We start from the raw sequence: 18,815 nt of genomic DNA, 5'->3' as shown, positions 1-18,815 counted from the left end.
TTCGAATCAGGCTTCTCAAAAATATAGATGTGCATGTGTTGGTAGCAATTCTCAAACGTGCTTTCTAATGCCTTTATCCTAAATGTTTTACTGGTATATTGGGCACCAAAACCATGAACAACACCACTGTAACGCTAGTAACTTTTATTATCTCTCTTAAACAAGAACAGGACAGCCAAAGTAAACACTCAACTCTACTCAGATCCCATGTTCGGTGCCACCTGGAGACTAACCATAATGATACAGTCCACAAACTGACATTGTGCTGCTGCTGTAATTGTCCATGTGCCTTTTCTGAAATTTTTTAATATAGTAAAATAGTATACAAGTAACTGTGTAAAATGAATGACTAGTGATGAGACCGGAATAATAATAACTTCCCCACTCTTGAGGTTGCATTAACACTCAGGCCTTCTAACTAGGTTTTTTATTTTTTAAAAAAATAACACTTTGGAGTGGTTTTTCTCCACCTTGCTGCTTCCCTGCCTGGGGCAGGGTGAGACATGAGATAAGAGCATTTCAGAGACTACTGCCACACCCCAGGGCTGGGATGCTGCCGAGCTCTCCCTGGCAACTTTCTTGCCAGCAGCAAAAATGGCCAAGAAGTTTCTCCACACCACTACTTTTCTACATTGACTCAGTAGAGAAAAAGTACTGAAATTCAAGACACTGACTCTTTGCTTCCCTGCTTTTCCTTCTTCTCACCACGGCACTGGTAGGCAGTTGACCTGCCCGTCACATTATCTATATAGCTTTAGAAATTCTATCTAGCTAGCTAGCTAGCTAGCTAGCTATATTTATTTTACCGCCTTTCATCCATAGACCTAAAGGCAGTTCACAACATAAAAGTACAATATAAAACACAAAGTATGTAATAAAAACAAGACCCAAAAAACCCAATAACCCCCCTACCTCCTCTTTAAAAGGGGCATATTGTGTTAATTGGGCAAAGACCCGGTTGAAGAGGAATGTTTTTGCCTGCCACCTCCTTGGGGAGAGCATTCAGATTATAGTCATTTTGGTCACCTGCATATATACTTACACTCAGCATATATTCTCACCTTACCTTTTAAAACCAAGCCCATTCGTGACTTCTACAAATGCAGAATTTGAGACTGAATTTAAATGAAGTGCGCTTCTGATAAGGCCCGGTTTTTACCCTTCATGGTTGCAGGGATATGTTCAGTAGTGGCAAGTGTGACAGGGTGGAACCAACCTCTGGACACACTTCACTACTGCCTACTTGGATGCTGATGGGACATTGGGAAGGGCAGGTTGGTGCCATGGAAGTGCACCGGTTGTTGCTCCAACCTGTGCTTTTAACACCATCACCCTGCCCCTGCTCCAGCCTAGCCCTATCCAGGTGCAACATTGTGGGATGTAAAACTGCAGTCAAGTACAACATTCCTACAGTGGACATGTTAGAGGATGTTTTGTACCACTCAGGAGAAGACTTCCTGTTTCCTCCTGATCTGGGACAGATTTCCACTACACGTGACTTGAAGAGGGTGTGGTCTGTTGTACTAGCCTCCATGTTCTGATCGGTGTGTGTTCTCCATTTTGTATGTTGCTGTGTGTTTGGAGAAGTGACTGCTCAGTCGCAGTCACTTGGGACTAACTTCTTTATGGAATAGTTCTAGTTGTTATGTAACCTAAGCCTGCCTTCAGGGATATGTCTGTGAACCTGAATTAATATGTGAGTAAACTACTTTTATATTAACGTTAATCAGATTCTTGTGTTTATTCTTTTTAAGAGGGATTAGAAGGGATTTTACCAGGAAGGAATCTTTAATAGTAAGACTCAGATGAGTCAGCAACAAGCTGATTGCTGTGTAATTTAAAAAGGGGAATATTTGGAACTCTGCTAGAATGTGGAACTTGCTAGTGCAAGTTAGGAAGGATATGATTAAATAATATATCCTCTCCTGCCTCCCTAATCATCCGCACAAATACTGCAGCTGGGAGAGCAGATCTGCTTCACCATAAATGCTACTGCTGGATATGTTTGAAAACCAAAATCTGCACACTGGTATAGATTGGAATAGTTCATATCATAATTTGCAAAGATCAAACTTACCAAGTATCCTTATTTCTGTTTAAGGGGAGCCCCACATACAGTTTTACCAGGAGGTCTGAAAGGGCAGACTTAAATGAAGGCAAATTACAGTGTCCTGGTTTGACAGCCCTATCCCAGGATGGGCAATATGTACAAAGCAAAAGCTTCATATTCTAGATGCCCCAAATGTTTCATTCAAAACCCATAAGCCTTGATTTTCCATGTAACTACTAGTCTATGCTTTTTGCAAACCTTCAACCATCCTGTGAAGTGGGCTCTAATATGTTAACCATGACAGCATGGAAATGAAAAGCAGACAATTGGGTGGAAATTTAACTCCCCCCAAAGTGCTAGCCTGATATACATTTTCCTTTAGTCATTGTGTCTGCAATATGGAATTAAGATGCTTTTTTAAAAAAAGTTGCTTGTGAAAAACTCCGTTCCTGAAAGTACAATCTCAGCATAATGGCTTTGCTGGGGGATGGGGAGGCAGAACAGCTTTTGAAGGGTGTTAAGCATGCATTTCTCTCAGGGCCTCTGTACTGAATGTTATGAAATAGTACCAAAAAAATTCATGCCTACACAGCTAGATGCATTCAAAGTCCAGTTCTTCATGAAACAGGCTTTTCTGCTATCTATTCAGACATTTTCTAACGTATATTGAAATTCCTTCAAATCAAAATATGCTGCCAGTCAAGAGGTATTAGTATGTTTGTAAACAGTGCACTAAAATAATAACATATGGTTAATAACATATGGTAAAAGTAATGCTTTCCGCAAAAATATAAGCAAATAATTTACATTCCATCTGGAAGCTACAGCAAAAGAATAGTACTACAGGCAAATCCTGATTTAGGCACATCTGAATGACACGCGATTGAGCATGGACTCACAGTGGAGAACCCAGAAGTAATAATAATAATAATAATTTATTATTTATATCCAGCCCATCTGGCTGAGTTTCCCCAGCCAGTCTGGGCGGCTCCCAATCAAATATTAAAAACACAATGCAGCATTAAACATTAAAAACTTCCCTAAACAGGGCTGACTTCAGATGTCTTTTAAAAGTGGGATAGCTGCTTATTTCCTTGATATCTGATGGGAAGGCGTTCCACAGGGCAGGCCCAAAACATCATAAAGAGGTCATGAAAAGGGGCGTGGCAAGGGGAGGTGGAGTGGGCTTATGTGTGTGGGGTCCAGAACGGAACCCCCACCGAAACGAGGATTGCCTTCATAGTACAACTAACAAAATGCTCATCTGACCCCAGGAACCCACCTAGAAGGAGGTATGCCCAGAGAGGCCTAGCTCCATTGGGAATCTGGGAAGCCACACTGCCCAACAAAGGATGATGGGAGTGGAGGTGCTCTACCCTAGTTAGCATGGGTGGGCCTGTCTCTTTGCTGTCGTATTTTGAGACGGGGAAGCAAGTCAGGCATGAAGGCCAGGCTATATGAGAGAAGGGAGAATCCCTTCACCCAGTCTTGACTAAACTTTGCAGCCCGCTTCCTCAAAGGGAGGCAAGTCAGGTGCAAAAGGAGATAAATTTGCTTTGGGCGGAATCAAAGTCTGCCTGTACACTTTGCACACCAAAAAAAGAGAAAGTAAAAGAAAGAAAAAGTTGGCTTCTCATAAACAAAAAGGGGAAAAAAGACTTTTTATGTACATAAAACCAATGCATCTGGATAAGACAGAAATGTTTGCATCATATATGTATTTGATTAAGCAGATTTTCACAGTATTTTTTAAAAATATCTTGGCCAATTTTCCTAGACGTTAGTATATGTTCAGTTAGACTAGAAAGAGATACTGAAAGAAAGTAGCCTAAAATTTATGGCAAGAGGTTACCAAGACATGCTTGCTTCACAAAATGGATATGTAAGTCATTATTTTATTCAAAGCACCATGTGAGCCTCCAAACACATTGCAAATTGAGTTCTGTGTTCCTTGACTCAGCCTCACATTCCTGACCTTCTCCTTTGGGATGAAGAGTAATGTAGGCTCTCACTGCTATTCCTCATTCTTACATATGTGAAAAACTTCTAAGCAGTCTTAAATCATTGTTAGGCTCCCACATTTCTGCTGTGCAGTCTGCTTCCATGGAATCCTTGAAACATTGCTTCCCAGGATGCACCAGTTATGCTGGATACTTCAGAGGAAAGAAACAGACATTCTTCACTTGTTAAAAAATATGGGTCTCCAGTGATTTTGTGCTGTCTTCCTCTCTTGTTTGAATTAAACTTGATGGTCTTTAACAGATATTTCTTCATGGGATATTTTAACCAGGACATCACCACTATTTTGAGGGAATCTGTAATTGTTGGAATTAATTACATCACACAGGGAATTGCATCACACAGGACAAGTGTGATACTCTAGGAACTGAATCTCTTTTAGTATTATGATTATGGCTTCATTCATGCATCACAGTAAGTCATGATTCATGGTTATAAGCCAGAAACGAATGCTGATGTGGCCTGTAAGTTATATGTATTTTCAACAGGACTTCATTGATAAGGGTGCAAGTCATTCTAGACTTTCTTTGAAATGCTAGATCTGTCCCGTCCCCCCCTTTTTGCTCAATGATCTTGTTTGGATACTTCAAAGACATTTATGTTTGTTATGTCCCTAGCTCTTAACTAATCCAGAATCCTGTCTAAAAATTGTACGTTTTATAATTAAGAGTTGCTCAGGCATTCTCCATCCCATCTTCACCATCAACAGAACTAACAACTATCATTTGGACTACAAGAACAGGGTGTGAAAAGACTCTATCTCTGCAGAAAAGATTAAAGAGGGCAAGGTCTTTGAAGCAGTGAGGCAAAAGTGAAGCAAATACAAGTAAGGCAGAGCAGAGACAAGTGGACAATGCGAGACAGGTCTGCAGAAAGGACCAGAAGAACAATAGCAGCACATTCCCATTATTTTTTCAGGTCAGAAGTCTGAATTGCAGGGTTTTTAGGGATCATATCATGGTACCTGCTCTACCTCCATTCTCTTGATGTTGTTTTCATTTTGACTGTTAGTTTAAATATTGTATTGGTATCTGAATTTTTACATACGATGCCGGGTAATCTAGGTTTAGAATATATCTCTATTTTCTAAATGGGTGGAGATGGCTTTGCTGTCCTGTGTGATGACCTTAATATTCCCTGCACTTGGTGATAGCACACTGGCTAAACTACCTAACAACTGCTGTGGGTTCTATTGCAAATATATCCAAGTTACAAATATTTACAGCATTTTTTTAGTAGTACCGTTTGTTTTGTGTGTCTCCCCCCAGCCTAAAAACAAACAGGTCACTATTCTACACCACTTCCATGTTCAAATCTTTGAAAAGCTCAAGAGATTTCCAGCCTGCAAGCTGGATGAGGATATTATTATCACTACCCAAACGATTTTAGCTTAATTCTAAAACAAGCACCTGAACATACCTATAACTATAAATTCACTGGCTCTAAAGCTACCATTTAACCAAAACATGAAAAGTAAAAAGGAATTCATTTGTTTTAAGTTCTCATATGCTTCAGAATCCCTGTAGAAATGCATCTGCAAAGTCATAGCACATTTTCCATTTTATATCACTTAAGAAAGAGAGATCATCAGATTTCTCACATCTGATACAAATCGGAATAGATTTCCTTGATTTTGAAATGCTTAGGTTTTTTTTTGTACTGCTGGAGAGATAAAGTCTTAATAATGGAGCCTATGGCTGGTACAAACATGAAAAGGTCACAACCCACCCACCCACTCCAGTATCTTAGGGACAGACAATGATTAGGCGCACCTATATGCTGTGCAGAAAGCAAGTATATAGTGCATAACTATAGTCATGTTAGCTAAAGCAATTAGAGTGATAAGTCTGCTCTTCTTATGAAGGGTTAAAACTATCCAAAGCTAAAGCCTCATAAATCTGACTTTCATCTACTTGTTGAATTTGGTGACTGTTTGGGGTGGCAGTATGATATATAGCAACCATCCACAATCCATGTGCAGGTGTAGACACTGCTGGGTAAGGTGTTGTGTGTGAGTAAACCCTTGTTCAAAAGCAAGGTTTATTGTAGCCTTCCTGGCATAATGATTAGCTGCAGCCTTTGCCCTCCACCAGGCATGTATGGTTTTGCTTTTTGACAAGAGAGAGATGTGAGATGCACTGCTATATTTTTCAGCTCTGTCAAAGGAGCTAATGCAGTATTTCTAGCTGCAAAGCAGCCCAGCAAGGAAGGAGGTTTGGGATACATTTTGCTGAAAGTGCATATAAAATGTTTTGTTGCAACTATTTCCATACACATACAAAAAAAAAAAAGAGAGAAGTTAATGTGAACAGCTCCAGATCACTGTATGTCCAGTTCTTTGAGGTATTTAACATACCTCCAAGAAAGCTCTGTTAGTTGGCATGGTTACATTACAAAATACAGCCATTACAGATTGTGCTAGACAAACAACACCCGCTCTAACAGATAATACATACCTAGGATCAAGGACTCTTCAATATTGGCAGTTGGGCTGACCGGCCCTGGCCTGCACAAAAAGGGAAACTGGCACTCCAACTGCCTAACATCCCTTTTCCCTTTCCCTTCTGTTAATTCTTGTTCTGCCATCTACCCAACAAGGGAGAACAGCAGGTCCAGTTTGTCAGCAAGGATAAGGGATATTATATTTCATGTAAATGGAACATACCAAACCACAAGAGGTAGTGGTCAATTACAGAAGGAATCTGACAGAGCAATGAAGGACATAGACACTTGCCAGAATCGGTCAGAAGGCACACAGTTTCATTAATAGAGTGCAGTAATTGCACTTGAAATAATAAAAGAACCAAGTTAACTGTTTGCAAACCCTATAAAACACCATGAGCCTACATTAAATAATACTTAAATGGGTCAACCTCAGTTTTTTCATTCTCCATTTCCAAAACTTTTAGTCATTCAGTATTTTTTTTGCTTTTATTATGGCAGGTTGTGGCATCAAATAGTTAAGTGCGAAATGCATAGCTTTAACCACTTTAACTGCATCTCTACGGCATGTCACTTGAAAAGCCATGGAATTAATATTTTTATTTCAAGACTCAAAAGGTATGTAGTCTTGTCATTTTCAAGGAATACTTTATTCATTTCACTCCTGTACTGTTCGTAAATAAGCACCATTCATTCCCTGAAAGGAAAGCAATGGAGAATTTTATCTCAGTTTCTCACAATAAGCTATGCATATGCCACATTTAGCTTATGTTTTAGTGACCCTAATACAGGCAAAAAAACTGTGAGGCATAAGAAAGATTTATCAGCTTTAAAAGCCAGTCTTCCATGGGTTGTATACTGTAAATTCTGCACCATTATTGAAATTCCTCAAGCCCACACAGCATCAGAATTATTATGATCCTTCTTCAAAGCTGTTCTTTGAAAATTTCCAGTGCTACATATTTCCGCCTTCTTTCCCACCCTCTGCTCACTTCTCTTCAGCACTTTATAGTTGTAAGCTAGCCAGGACTGCATGCCAAGATGGGGCTCAAAGGAGGGGTTTATAAAGGAGGAACCCTTCCAAATGGAAGCAGAAATGGCATTTCATTTTAACAGTTGCGATATTCCTTTTGTTTTAGGCTTAATTTCTCTCTATCCTTATGCACCATGTCCTTATTTGGTTACAAAGAGCTCCAAAAGGATCACTGCTTAAAATTCTGACTTTTACTACAAAAACAACATGATTTGTTTTAAGTAACTACCTTATTGCCCTAGTAGATTCATTCAGCCATGGAGTGCATAAGTCTATTTCAGTGCAACAAATCTAGTATAGTTCCTTTCCCCCATGCTATGTTTCTTTAATGGAAGTCCTTTCATTTGATGCTTGCAAATCTGTGGGCCTATTGTATCCAGCGACCTGGGACATCCAACACAAACCACTGTAGTTTATTTGAAGAATATTTTATAACCAGAAAGAAACAAGATAGCATTGTTGCCTCTAGACACCTTTAAAGTGTTCAAGTCATTAAAATATATCCTAAAGTTTAAAAAATAGCAGACAAAAGGACACATCTGAATTACTCATTGATCTTGCTGGAGTTGACTTCATTCCATCTTTTGCGTAGGGGCTAGTTCATACATTTCCTATATGCACAGCATGAATGGTACCAGGAACACAGCAATGTGGGAGAAATAATATCTAACTTGGTACATGTTGAGATGCAGACTAGAGGCAATTCAAATGAGCCCAGTGATCCGCTGACCTCACCTGAATTGCTGCCTCACAATGGGAGCAATTTTTCTGGATGAACCAAGCCAGATGCTATATCTGTTATGAGGTTCCTCCTTAAGGCTGTTCCACATGGAGCAATGTACAAGTGATTGTCTCTACTGGTTTATAGGACTGATATCCAGGTGACAATACAACAGTGGTTGCAAAGACATTATTACTTCATGCCCTTACACTGATTATACCCACCGCCAGCTTATTTATTTCTATATCTCCCCACACCTGCTCCCCAAGTGTGGAATAAAATGTGGGGATACTGAGTGGACTGTTGCACCCTCCCTGCAATGAATGCTTCCCTACCACTATAAGTTCAGGAAACCTAAGATCGGTTGTGGGCACAAGTAGTTTTAGGTCCGCGTGTGGACAAGCCTCATGTCACCTAATTTTAACTTCTATACATTACCGTGATATAACTGAGAATAAAACTAGTTAAAGAACACAGAACTCTTAATAAACTCTTAATATATTGTTCGACCTTATTCTGAAAACAGGAAACGGTAATAAAGATTGCAGCATGCTATACCTTGAAAGAAGAAATCAAGTTTATTTTATAGAGTGCTCTTAATTGTGTTACCTACTTAAAATGAAACATCCGCCCAGACATATTTTCCACAGCAGTAACCTGCCCTTGGACTTAGATCACAGATATTAAAAACTAATTTCTGTTGATCTAATTTCTGCTGATTAAGAGGGAATACAGAGACAGACAGGCGCGTACACACACACACACACACACACACACACACACACACCATTTTCTTATATGGAAACACAATAAAAATGAAGGTGTTCATATTTCCCAAACTGATGTTAATGTAGTGAAGATAAATCCAAGAGGCTGCAACTGGTAAAAAAAAACACCACAACGCTGTTAATTAAAACCAAATTACGGTTGACAGGAGATGTAATGTGTAATTGACAATTAACATTTCCCTTTAGGTAATTTTTAAACCTAGAGAGAGCCTTGCAACCATTCCAGCGGTACTTGCCCATTTCTAATTTCAGCCTTGCAAACTGACAGATCCAGATACTAACTAGACCTTGTAACACTCAAGCTGACATCCAGCTTTCACTATATTTTACAGATGTTGACAAGATAGTCTTAGTCTTCCTATGCTGGCTGACTCCATGTTTGCTTTTAGTTGGTTACCAATAGCAAAAATGAGGAATACTGTTTGAATAGAAGGAAGGAAGAAAACACACACACCACCTATCCACTTATTCACTTGCTTGGAAGAATAACCTTAAGTTTGGTGTTGACTTGTTAATTGCTGCAAGGCAAAAGCAGCCACAGGCCACAATGAAACTGCAAGGAATGTTCAGGCTAGATTCAAATAAGTTAAGGTCAGGCCAGTGACACTTGAAAAGAAAGCAATTTTCTACTCCTTCTAAAATTCCTTTTTTCTCCTTTCTCCAAATATTTGTGAAAAAGCAGAGCCTAGAGTTCAGTGCAGCATTTTGTTAACTTGTAAATTGGTTGAGGATACCAACCTTCAAGATAACGTACTAAATACATACTATGCGTGTATCACAAACAATGCATTTAATATAACTTGTAGCTTAGTTCTCAGTAATAAAAACTATTGAATTTCTACATAACTTACTCCCATGCATTCATATTTCTGAAGAGAGCCTAATACATAGTTCAGCTGTGTTATGAGAACAAGGCATACAAAGGAAGAAGGAACTTCTGGCTGTAATTTCCAACAAATCTGTTTCTAATTTTTTGCCAAATATAAGAAAATGCAGTTTCTGCAAACCATAGTTTCTTCCCAATTAAGAATAAGATCCAACTGTGGTCTGGAATTGTGGTTTGACAGTAAACTAACTTCTTTAATTAGTAAGTTGACATTTCATATTTATTTATTTCATAAATTTTACATCTGAGAGTTCAGAGGATGACAACACAACAACATGCCTTTTCTGCAGTGGCTCCCTGTTTGTAGAATGCTCTCCCCAGGGAGGCTCAGAAAGCACCTTCATTATACACCTTTAGACGCCAGGTGAAAACGTTCCTCTTCAACCAGGCCTTTGGCTAATTACTATCCTATACCCTTTTAAATGGGACGCTGGTGGCGCCGTGGATTAAACCACAGAGCCTAGGACTTGCCAATCAGAAGGTCGGTGGTTCAGATCCCTGCGACGGGGTGAGTTCCCGTTCCTTGGTCCCTGCTCCTGCCAATCTAGCAGTTCGAAAGCACGTCAAAGTGCAAGTAGATTAATAGGTACCACTCCGGTGGGAAGGTAAACGGCGTTTCCATGCGCTGCTCTGGTTCGCCAGAAGCGGCTTAGTCATGCTGGCCACATGACCCGGAAGCTGTACGCCAGCTCCCTTGGCCAATAAAGCGAGATGAGCGCCGCAACCCCAGAGTTGGTCACGACTGGACCTAATAGTCAGGAGTCCCTTTACCTTTTAGCCTTTTAAATATGTTTATGGGGTGGGGGTTGTTATTTTGTTTTGTGCTTGTTCTTTTTTGTTATGTATTTTGTGTTTTGATCTTATGAACTGCCCTAAGAGCTACGGATGAAGGGTGGTATACAATTTAAAATAATAATAATAATAATAATAATAATAATAATAATAATAATAATACACTGCTTGAATGTAAAAACAAACAAACCTCAAAACAGTTTACAAAGAGAATAAAACTATAAAATTATTAGTAAAGACCATAAAAACTAGTATAACATCCAGAAAAAATTAAAACCTTCATTAAAATAAAAACACACATCAACATACTACATATCTGGGTAAGGTAAAGGTAAAGGTACCCCTGACCGTTAGGTCCAGTCGCGGATGACTCTGGGGTTGCATGCTCATCTTGCTCTATAGGCCGAGGAAGCCAGCGTTTGTCCACAGACAGCTTCTGGGTCATGTGGCCAGTATGACCAAGCCGCTTCTGCCGAACCAGAGCAGCACACGGAAATGCCGTTTACCTTCCCACCAGAGCGGTACCTATTTATCTACTTGCATTTTGACATGCTTTCAAACTGTTAGGTGGGCAGGAGCTGGGACTGAACAACGGGAGCTCACCCTGTCACAGGGATTCGTACTGCCAACCTTCCGATCAGCAAGCCCTAGGCTCAGTGATTTAGACCACAGCGCCACCCGCATCCCTACATATCTGGGTAGGTTTATCTAAACAAAGAAAATTTTTTTTAGCAGGCTCTGAAAAGAGTCCAGTGAAGGCGCCCGTGTGATGTCAATAGGCTAGAAGTTCTAAAGTATAACTGCTGCCAGATGAAAAAATATATTTCTTACAAATGCAGAATGGATATGATGTGGCAGCTGTAACAATGACAGTTCCACATATTCAGACAAATGGGAAACTATGATTTGCTACTTACTAGAAGTAGTAGCTTCTAATCTACTGCCATGATGCAGATAGAGTAAGGGGCATGCATACCTGAGGCTTGTACATGTACTATTGTCTTGAGTCAAGTCTTACAGAGCATACCTAATCCCTGAAAGACAGCAGTACAGCAGAGCAGAATGGTGAATCTGCCATCACCCTGAGGTCCTGTCACCTGCTCTGGCCAAAGTGAAAGACAGTAGGATCTATCCCATGTTTTTTGCCATGCCAGCTCCAGGCTGAAGGGACTGAAGATTGGTTCAGGCACTCCACCCTTGCCCTGAAATACCCCATTTTGGAGCTTCCACAACTGGCAGCAGTAGGTTCCTGCCTATAGCAGCACAGATCAGGGGTTGAGGACTGCACCATTTATTAATACTGATTCCATACTTATCTACCCCTATTGCTGCTCGTAAGACATTTATTATATTTACATATTACACTGAGAGAAAATCCACTATCTGCCACCATAAAAACAGACCTTCAGATTCCTTCATTTTTCTTAGGATATATGAAGTGCAAAAAATGTACAAAAAAAGCAGATTGCTATTATAACTTCTTTTAACATAAATAATTATTTAAATGTGACAGTTTGACAGGACGCAAAGAATTGGATTCAGCTGCTTCACAGTCAAATATATAAAACAGACTTTAGTCACTGTGTCAATGTAAATTTCATGCTACTAAGTAGATTTCACAATATATTAAACAAATACATTTATATAAAACAGGAAACAAGAACTTATTTGCTCATAAGAAACTTGCTGTGATTGTGAGAAGAGGGTTTAAATTAATAAAATGCATAGCTGAGGATATGCCATACTGAGCTTTAACTGACGCTAACCAACCAACAGGATATTGCTCTTGTGATCTTCTTGTCTTCAAAGTGGTGGCTTCTCATCTCTGTTTACTGATTCAAAGTTTAATTAGCCATCTATATGGACTCAATCTGTGCACAGCAGGGAAGACCAAACACTGTCAGAGTTGGTCTAATAGATCACACTCTATTGGAAAACACAGAGCTCATCTTACAGCTTCCAATCTTTATTGGCAGAGCTGGCATTCCTGAAGCATACCACAGATAATTAGTCTTTCTGATCCAGATAGACAATCTCTCCTCACCATTCACCCCATCTGTTTCATATGGCTTTTGTGATATAACTAGAATATTATGCACACACATGCCTGCACACACTTCTTGTTCCAAGACAATGCACATGAAGGGCATGCTATAGAATTTCTACTCCGAGAATATAGCACGTGTGTGAATTACTTTGGCCCTTTCATAGAACATGTAAGATCTTCTTACGCTGAACACAATACTCACAGCTAATAGGAAATTACTACCTGGCATCAAAGGGCATGCTTATTGGAGTACTGTGGTGCTGGACACAAGAATTCATTCCAGTAGTAACCATCTTTAGATATAATAAAAACACTTTGGAGGGCAATCTCAAAGCGTGCAACTATAGATACTATGACCTGAGAATTGTCTACATTGAACAAGCTGTATTACAATTATTTATTTCATTATTATTTATTTATTAGATTTGCCCTTCATCTGAAGATCACAGATTGGTTCACAACTTAAAATAAAATAAAATAAGATGAGAACACAAAATACATAATGAAAGCAAGAACGAAAACAAACCAATAACCACCTTCCCACATTACAAGACCATATTTTACAAGTGGAAAAACACACGGATGTTTTTGGGAGAGACTGTGACTCAGTGGTAGAGGACATGCTTTGTGGGCCGAGTTGCAGTAAGCCTGAGGTTGCTGGGGTAGGGCCATAGGAAGCAATCAAACCTTTTGGAATTGAAATGGCCACAACTTTATTGATTAGGCACTGGGTATGTCCCCTGGAACAGCCAACCCGCTTGCTGGCTGATAACTTTGTCAAGGTCAATCTTGGCTTAAGGATCCCCATATGACACACATCAAATAAGGGCAACCCCTTCCAGGATTCCAATTGGGGAGTTCCATGACCCCTTAGCCCCCATCTGGGCATACAGAAAGAATCCTTTCCTTTGGACCACTTAGCCTGGGTATCCTGATACTTTGAACTGGAGGGGAAGGTAAGGTTCCCCCCATCCAGCGATTAGACTAAGGATGCAACCCAATGCCCTTTTCCACCATCAAGTTGTGACAATTGCTGCAAGGTAGACAAAGCCCCCAAAGTGGCCTAATTGGTCTGCTGGAAAATTCCTCCCTGGGCCTGAATAAGGCAACTGTGTCACTCCATAGCAAGGTCATCCACACACACTGCCTGCCTACCTTCAGGTGAGGGCAAATTTCTACAGGGTGGGAGGGTATGTGTCCGATGCCAACTGTATTGCTGGAAGGCGGTGCAGTTGGCTTTTATGATTTGAGATGGACCTGAGTGGAAACAGGCTTACCTGGGTCCATCTCCAAGTTCCTGCCCCACAGTCTGGCTTCTGATTGGCCAATTTAAATTCAAAGAGATAGGGAAGTCCCATCACTCCCTGTGGCCGGCTGGGGTTGATGAGGATGGTGGAGGTTTTTGTCCGCCTGCCCCCAGCCGCACTGGACTGCAACTGCTGCTAGCATGGAGAAGAGTAAGAGGTCTTTGATTCCCAGTAGGGGAAAGATCCTGCCTGAAACTCTGCTGAGTCACTGATAATCAGTTCAGACAATACTGAGCTAGATAGATCATTGCTTTTCACTAACTAGAAGGCAGCTTCAGTTGTTCAAGCTGGCATACAGAAGCAGTACTTGAACTCTGGCTCTCACACTAGACCGCACTTATCTGTTCATCTAAGACAGGGAGATTCTCTTAGGAGAATTAGAAGTTGAAGGATTGGAACTAATTATTGGCTATAAAACAGAAGCGACTTGGCAGATGGGTAGAGCCCCTATGCTAGCTTCGCAGCAAGTAGGCTGCTGTTGCTTACCAGGAAGGAAAGAGGTAAGATTGGCACAGTTCAAATGCAGATATGAGTGCCAGATTGGCACAGAAAGAAGAGCCATCTCACTGGTCCTTATCTCCTCCCCAGTAAGCAACAATGACCCACCTGTTGGGAAGCTAGTTTAGCGGCTCCACCCCACCCAGTGAGCTGCTGCTTCTATAAACCATGCATTGTAGCAATGGGGAGAGTGTTTCTGGACAAAAAAATTATGAAGTGTAAAGTAATTTAAAAACACAGTCCTTTGTTTCTAAATGTAACTGGCCCACTTAACAGTTTTTACATAGTTTATGTTCACAGTGAAATCGTTAAATCATAGTCTTTAAGGAGTATAAAATAAAATAATGGCAATATAAGCTTATCTCTATCCTGAATTAACAGCAAGCATTGTAATTTGCTGCCTTCCTATATACACTAATGTGTTAATTGTGTGTATTTGGATAAAACCTTCAATTTGCTTTGTTTGGATTAAAAGGTCAAATCAGTTTCCACAGTGACTCAAACACCAAAGTCGGTCTTGCTTAACATTCCAGTTAATAGTGTTTACACTTATGATAAAATCTTTCAACAACATACAACAGCTTTTGTGGTTAACGAAAACAAGACTTGTATTAAACAAGTGGGAACTAGTCATAGGTTTGTAACACTGCAAGAAGCTGATCTTTGCGCCCAAACAGGATTCTCAACACTTAAATCAATTTAACAGATCATCCTAACGTCTGGATTACGGTTTTCTACAACCAAAGACGAGGAGACATGAATTTGCCCTTTGGCAGGAGAATCCCTTTGACAAGCAGTAATTTTAGAAAGTTAATTTGTCTGTACTACTGTCAGACACAGTTCCATGCTGGGAGCTGAGTGAGGTGTGGCACAGATGAAGCAAAGTGAATGCAGTTGGTAGCCAGCACAAGGAATCACAAGATCAGGCTCCTAGTTTATTTGTTAAAAAATTATACTGCTTAATATAATAAAAATCTCCAAATCAGCAGCGATATTGTATACGATCTCCTGTTATCTGCTCAATTCCTTGCACTGTTAATGAAGTCCATTTATGTCTTAACATCTTGCCTGACAGTCTTTATGTGTTTCAAGATCTTCTCCTGTAAGACTGCTTGCTGCTGTTCAGATGTCAAGCTTGCTGTTCACCTGTCAAAAATTCTTCTGCTACAATCTGGTTTACTAAAGATGCCTCTGTTCTGGGCCTAGTTGCTGTCTGGGTTAAGACATGTCCTGCTTGCAGAACCAAATACCGTATTTTTCGCTCGATAACACGCACCTGACCATAACACGCACATCGTTTTTAGAGGAGGAAAACAAGGGAAAAAACATTCTGAATGAAACAGTGGATGTATCATTTTTGTGCTTCATGCTGTGGCCACAGACATGTGATCTGATGGTGAATTTGGGGTGACCCAATGCAAAAATCCTGAGAATCCCTGTGGATCCATGCTTTGTAACCACGTTTTTGCACCATTGCAGCCCCAGGCAACAGTGGGTGTGTGATTTTGGGGGGGGGCAGGCTGTAGCCATGGACATGCTATGTGCTCTGATGGTGAATTTGGGGTGACCCAATGCAAAGATCCTGAGGATCCATGTTTTGTAACCACGTTTTTGCACCATTGCAGCCCCAGGCAACAGTGGGTGCGTGATTTGGGGGGGGGCAGGCTGTAGCCATGGACATGCTATGTGATCTGATGGTGAATTTGGGGTGACCCAATGCAAAGATCCTGAGGATCCATGTGGATCCATGCTTTTTAACCACATTTTTGCACCATTGCAGCCCCAGGCAACAGTGCGTGTGTGATTTTTGGGGGGCAGGCTGTAGCCATGGACATGCTATGTGATCTGATGGTGAATTTGGGGTGACCCAATGCAAAGATCCTGAGGATCCATGTGGATCCATGCTTTTTAACCACATTTTAAGTGGGGAAGGAAGGAAAAATACAGAATGGACAAGGAGCACGAGAGAGGTGTGCAGAGAAGCAGCTGGCTAAGAATGCAGGAGAGGGGTATAACGGGAGGGAGGAAAGGAAGGCAAAAGTTTTCCCTCACCTACCCACCCAAGCCAGCCAGCGCTCTCTCTCTCTCTCTCTCTCTCTCTCTCTCTCTCTCTCTCCCTCCCTCCCTCCCTCCCTCCCTCCCTCCCTCCTGCATGTTTTCAGCAGCACCGGAGCACAGAGACCTCTGCTTGCCTGGAGGGGAGGGGCTTTCCCTGCTCTTTGTTCCGTTTGAGCAAACACAGCAAGGAAACAGAGGAGGGTGGGCAGTAAGACCCTGAGGCAGAATGCAGGAAAGCAGCCACTTCCTCTTTTCAGGTTTCCCTTCTCCGAGACGCGCGATTTGATTTTTGCCTGATTTTTTTTGCCATTTGGCTCCAGGGACCACACATTCGCTCAATAACACGCACAGACATTTCCCCTTCCTTTTTAGGAGAAAAAATCTGCGTGTTATAGAGGGAAAAATACGGTAATACTTCATTGATTTGGATTTCCACAGTGTGTTTTTTCAGGGGGTACTCAAGGGTACACAGTAACAGCACCTCTTTTTGTTGTTGCTAAAAAGTGGGGGGAAAGCACTGTACTTGCCTGAAATCACCTTTTGGCTTCTGATGCTCACTGTGTGCATCTTGGTTCAAACTCCTTGGTAGGGATGGGACCTTATCTAATTTGCACTTCCTAAAACAATACATGAATTAAAGCAAAGCTATCCTTTGAAATTTGCACTTCTTGTTATTTTCCAATTGAGTTCTCAACCACAACATGTGTACCAAACTATATGTTAGCAGAAAATGTGAATAAAAATGCAAATGTTAATGAAAATAACATACAATTATTTTATTAGGATAAATTGCTTGCAAACACGTGTATATTGGGCAAAATTACATATAAAATTTGTATATTAGGATAAATTTGCATTAAAAGGCAGGTAAACATTTTTTAAAAAATCACAAATTGATGCAGAAATGTGGTGAACTGAAATTAAATATAAGAAACACAGAGAAACTGAAATTGACAGAGTCATTTATCTTTAGTTCTTAGTATGTCTGATTTGGCTGGAATAAACTGTTAAAAGAACAGAACTCAGATCTCAAGAATCCATCTTGTCTGGTCCTGTAACTATATTTCTCTACCTACCCTTCTTCCTCCTTCTCCTCCTCCTCCTCCTCCTCGTGTTGTTGTCAATTGTGCAGTTTATTTGATGCTATACATTTCTTGGTAGCAAGGATCAGTCTAACTTTTCCAATGTAACTCTGTTAAGATGTCATGTTCACTGATGGTGTAGTATAAAATGGTAACACTAACAGTGACCAAAATAATGGAGGAGAGTTGGAGCCTACATAACTGCATGATAGCACTAGAGATTGGCTTTATTATATATAGGTCAGTAAGGATATGACTCATGTAAAGTACACCTGGTCTGCATCATCTACACTGAAAACATCTGGGGAATCTGTCTAGGTTGACCATACTGCTTTGAATAGGAGCAGATTGCTTTAGTTATCCAATTACAGAAAGGGGGGGATGTTAACAACCAACTGGATCAAACATCAGAACTGGTGCTATGGGTGGAGCTTGTTGTGTCCATATTTCCTTTCCTCTACCATTCCAATTCACACCCCTTCAAGGATAAATTTTCAACACACCAAGCCAGATGACACCACTGGCTAATGTCCTAAATAGTAACAAGCTGGGTGTGGGAATCATAATACAGCTCATACAGCAAATGCTCTGTCCAATCATTAAAAAACAACAATGAATTGTACATATTACATTGTGGCCTATTGCTGAGAAATAAGAAAATAAGAAATCAAATAAGAAAAACAAATAAGAAAACAAGTGCTAGCTTTGGCAGCACATATACTGAAACTGGAACGATATTTATTTGGCCCCTGCACAAATAAGAAAATAATTCAGTTGCTGGGCTTGCCTGATTTGCACTACAAAGTGGCTGGTTTGCACTACAAAGCCCTGCTACATACATGCATACAATGCATACATCCCATTATCTGTCAGTAGCTTTGTTTAATTATCACATTCGAAACCCCCAAACCATGGTTTACAGGGTCAAAAACTGTGATGAAAGCTTGCATACAACCTGTTCCCCTTTTTTCCTCTAATCTTGTGTGCTGATTGATTCCTCCCACTCCTAGTTTAAACATAAGACCATAGAGTTGGTAGGGATCTCATAGGCCATCTAGTCTTGAATATGGTTAAAAGGTGTCCTCATCAGGC

The 18,815-nt window shown here is 40.5% G+C and overlaps 1 protein-coding gene and 1 long non-coding RNA gene across 3 annotated transcripts in view; one reads left to right on the top strand and one right to left on the bottom strand.

Moving 5' to 3' along the window:
- SLIT3 (slit guidance ligand 3) overlaps positions 1-18,815 on the bottom strand; it is a 395,171-nt gene that overhangs the window by 291,976 nt on the left and 84,380 nt on the right. The gene's annotated exons all lie outside the window — the stretch shown is intronic.
- On the top strand, positions 1,141-15,826 carry LOC310755177. The gene is made up of 3 exons (XR_014544211.1): positions 1,141-1,696; positions 7,013-7,129; positions 15,290-15,826. It is a non-coding gene; the product is annotated as an uncharacterized lncRNA (long non-coding RNA).

The sequence above is a fragment of the Podarcis filfolensis genome, assembly GCF_964270895.1.
Source record: "Podarcis filfolensis genome assembly, chromosome: 2".
Taxonomy (NCBI): domain Eukaryota; kingdom Metazoa; phylum Chordata; class Lepidosauria; order Squamata; family Lacertidae; genus Podarcis; species Podarcis filfolensis.
Note: the sequence above shows the minus strand (reverse complement) of the source record. Positions and strands in the feature narration are given on the sequence as shown.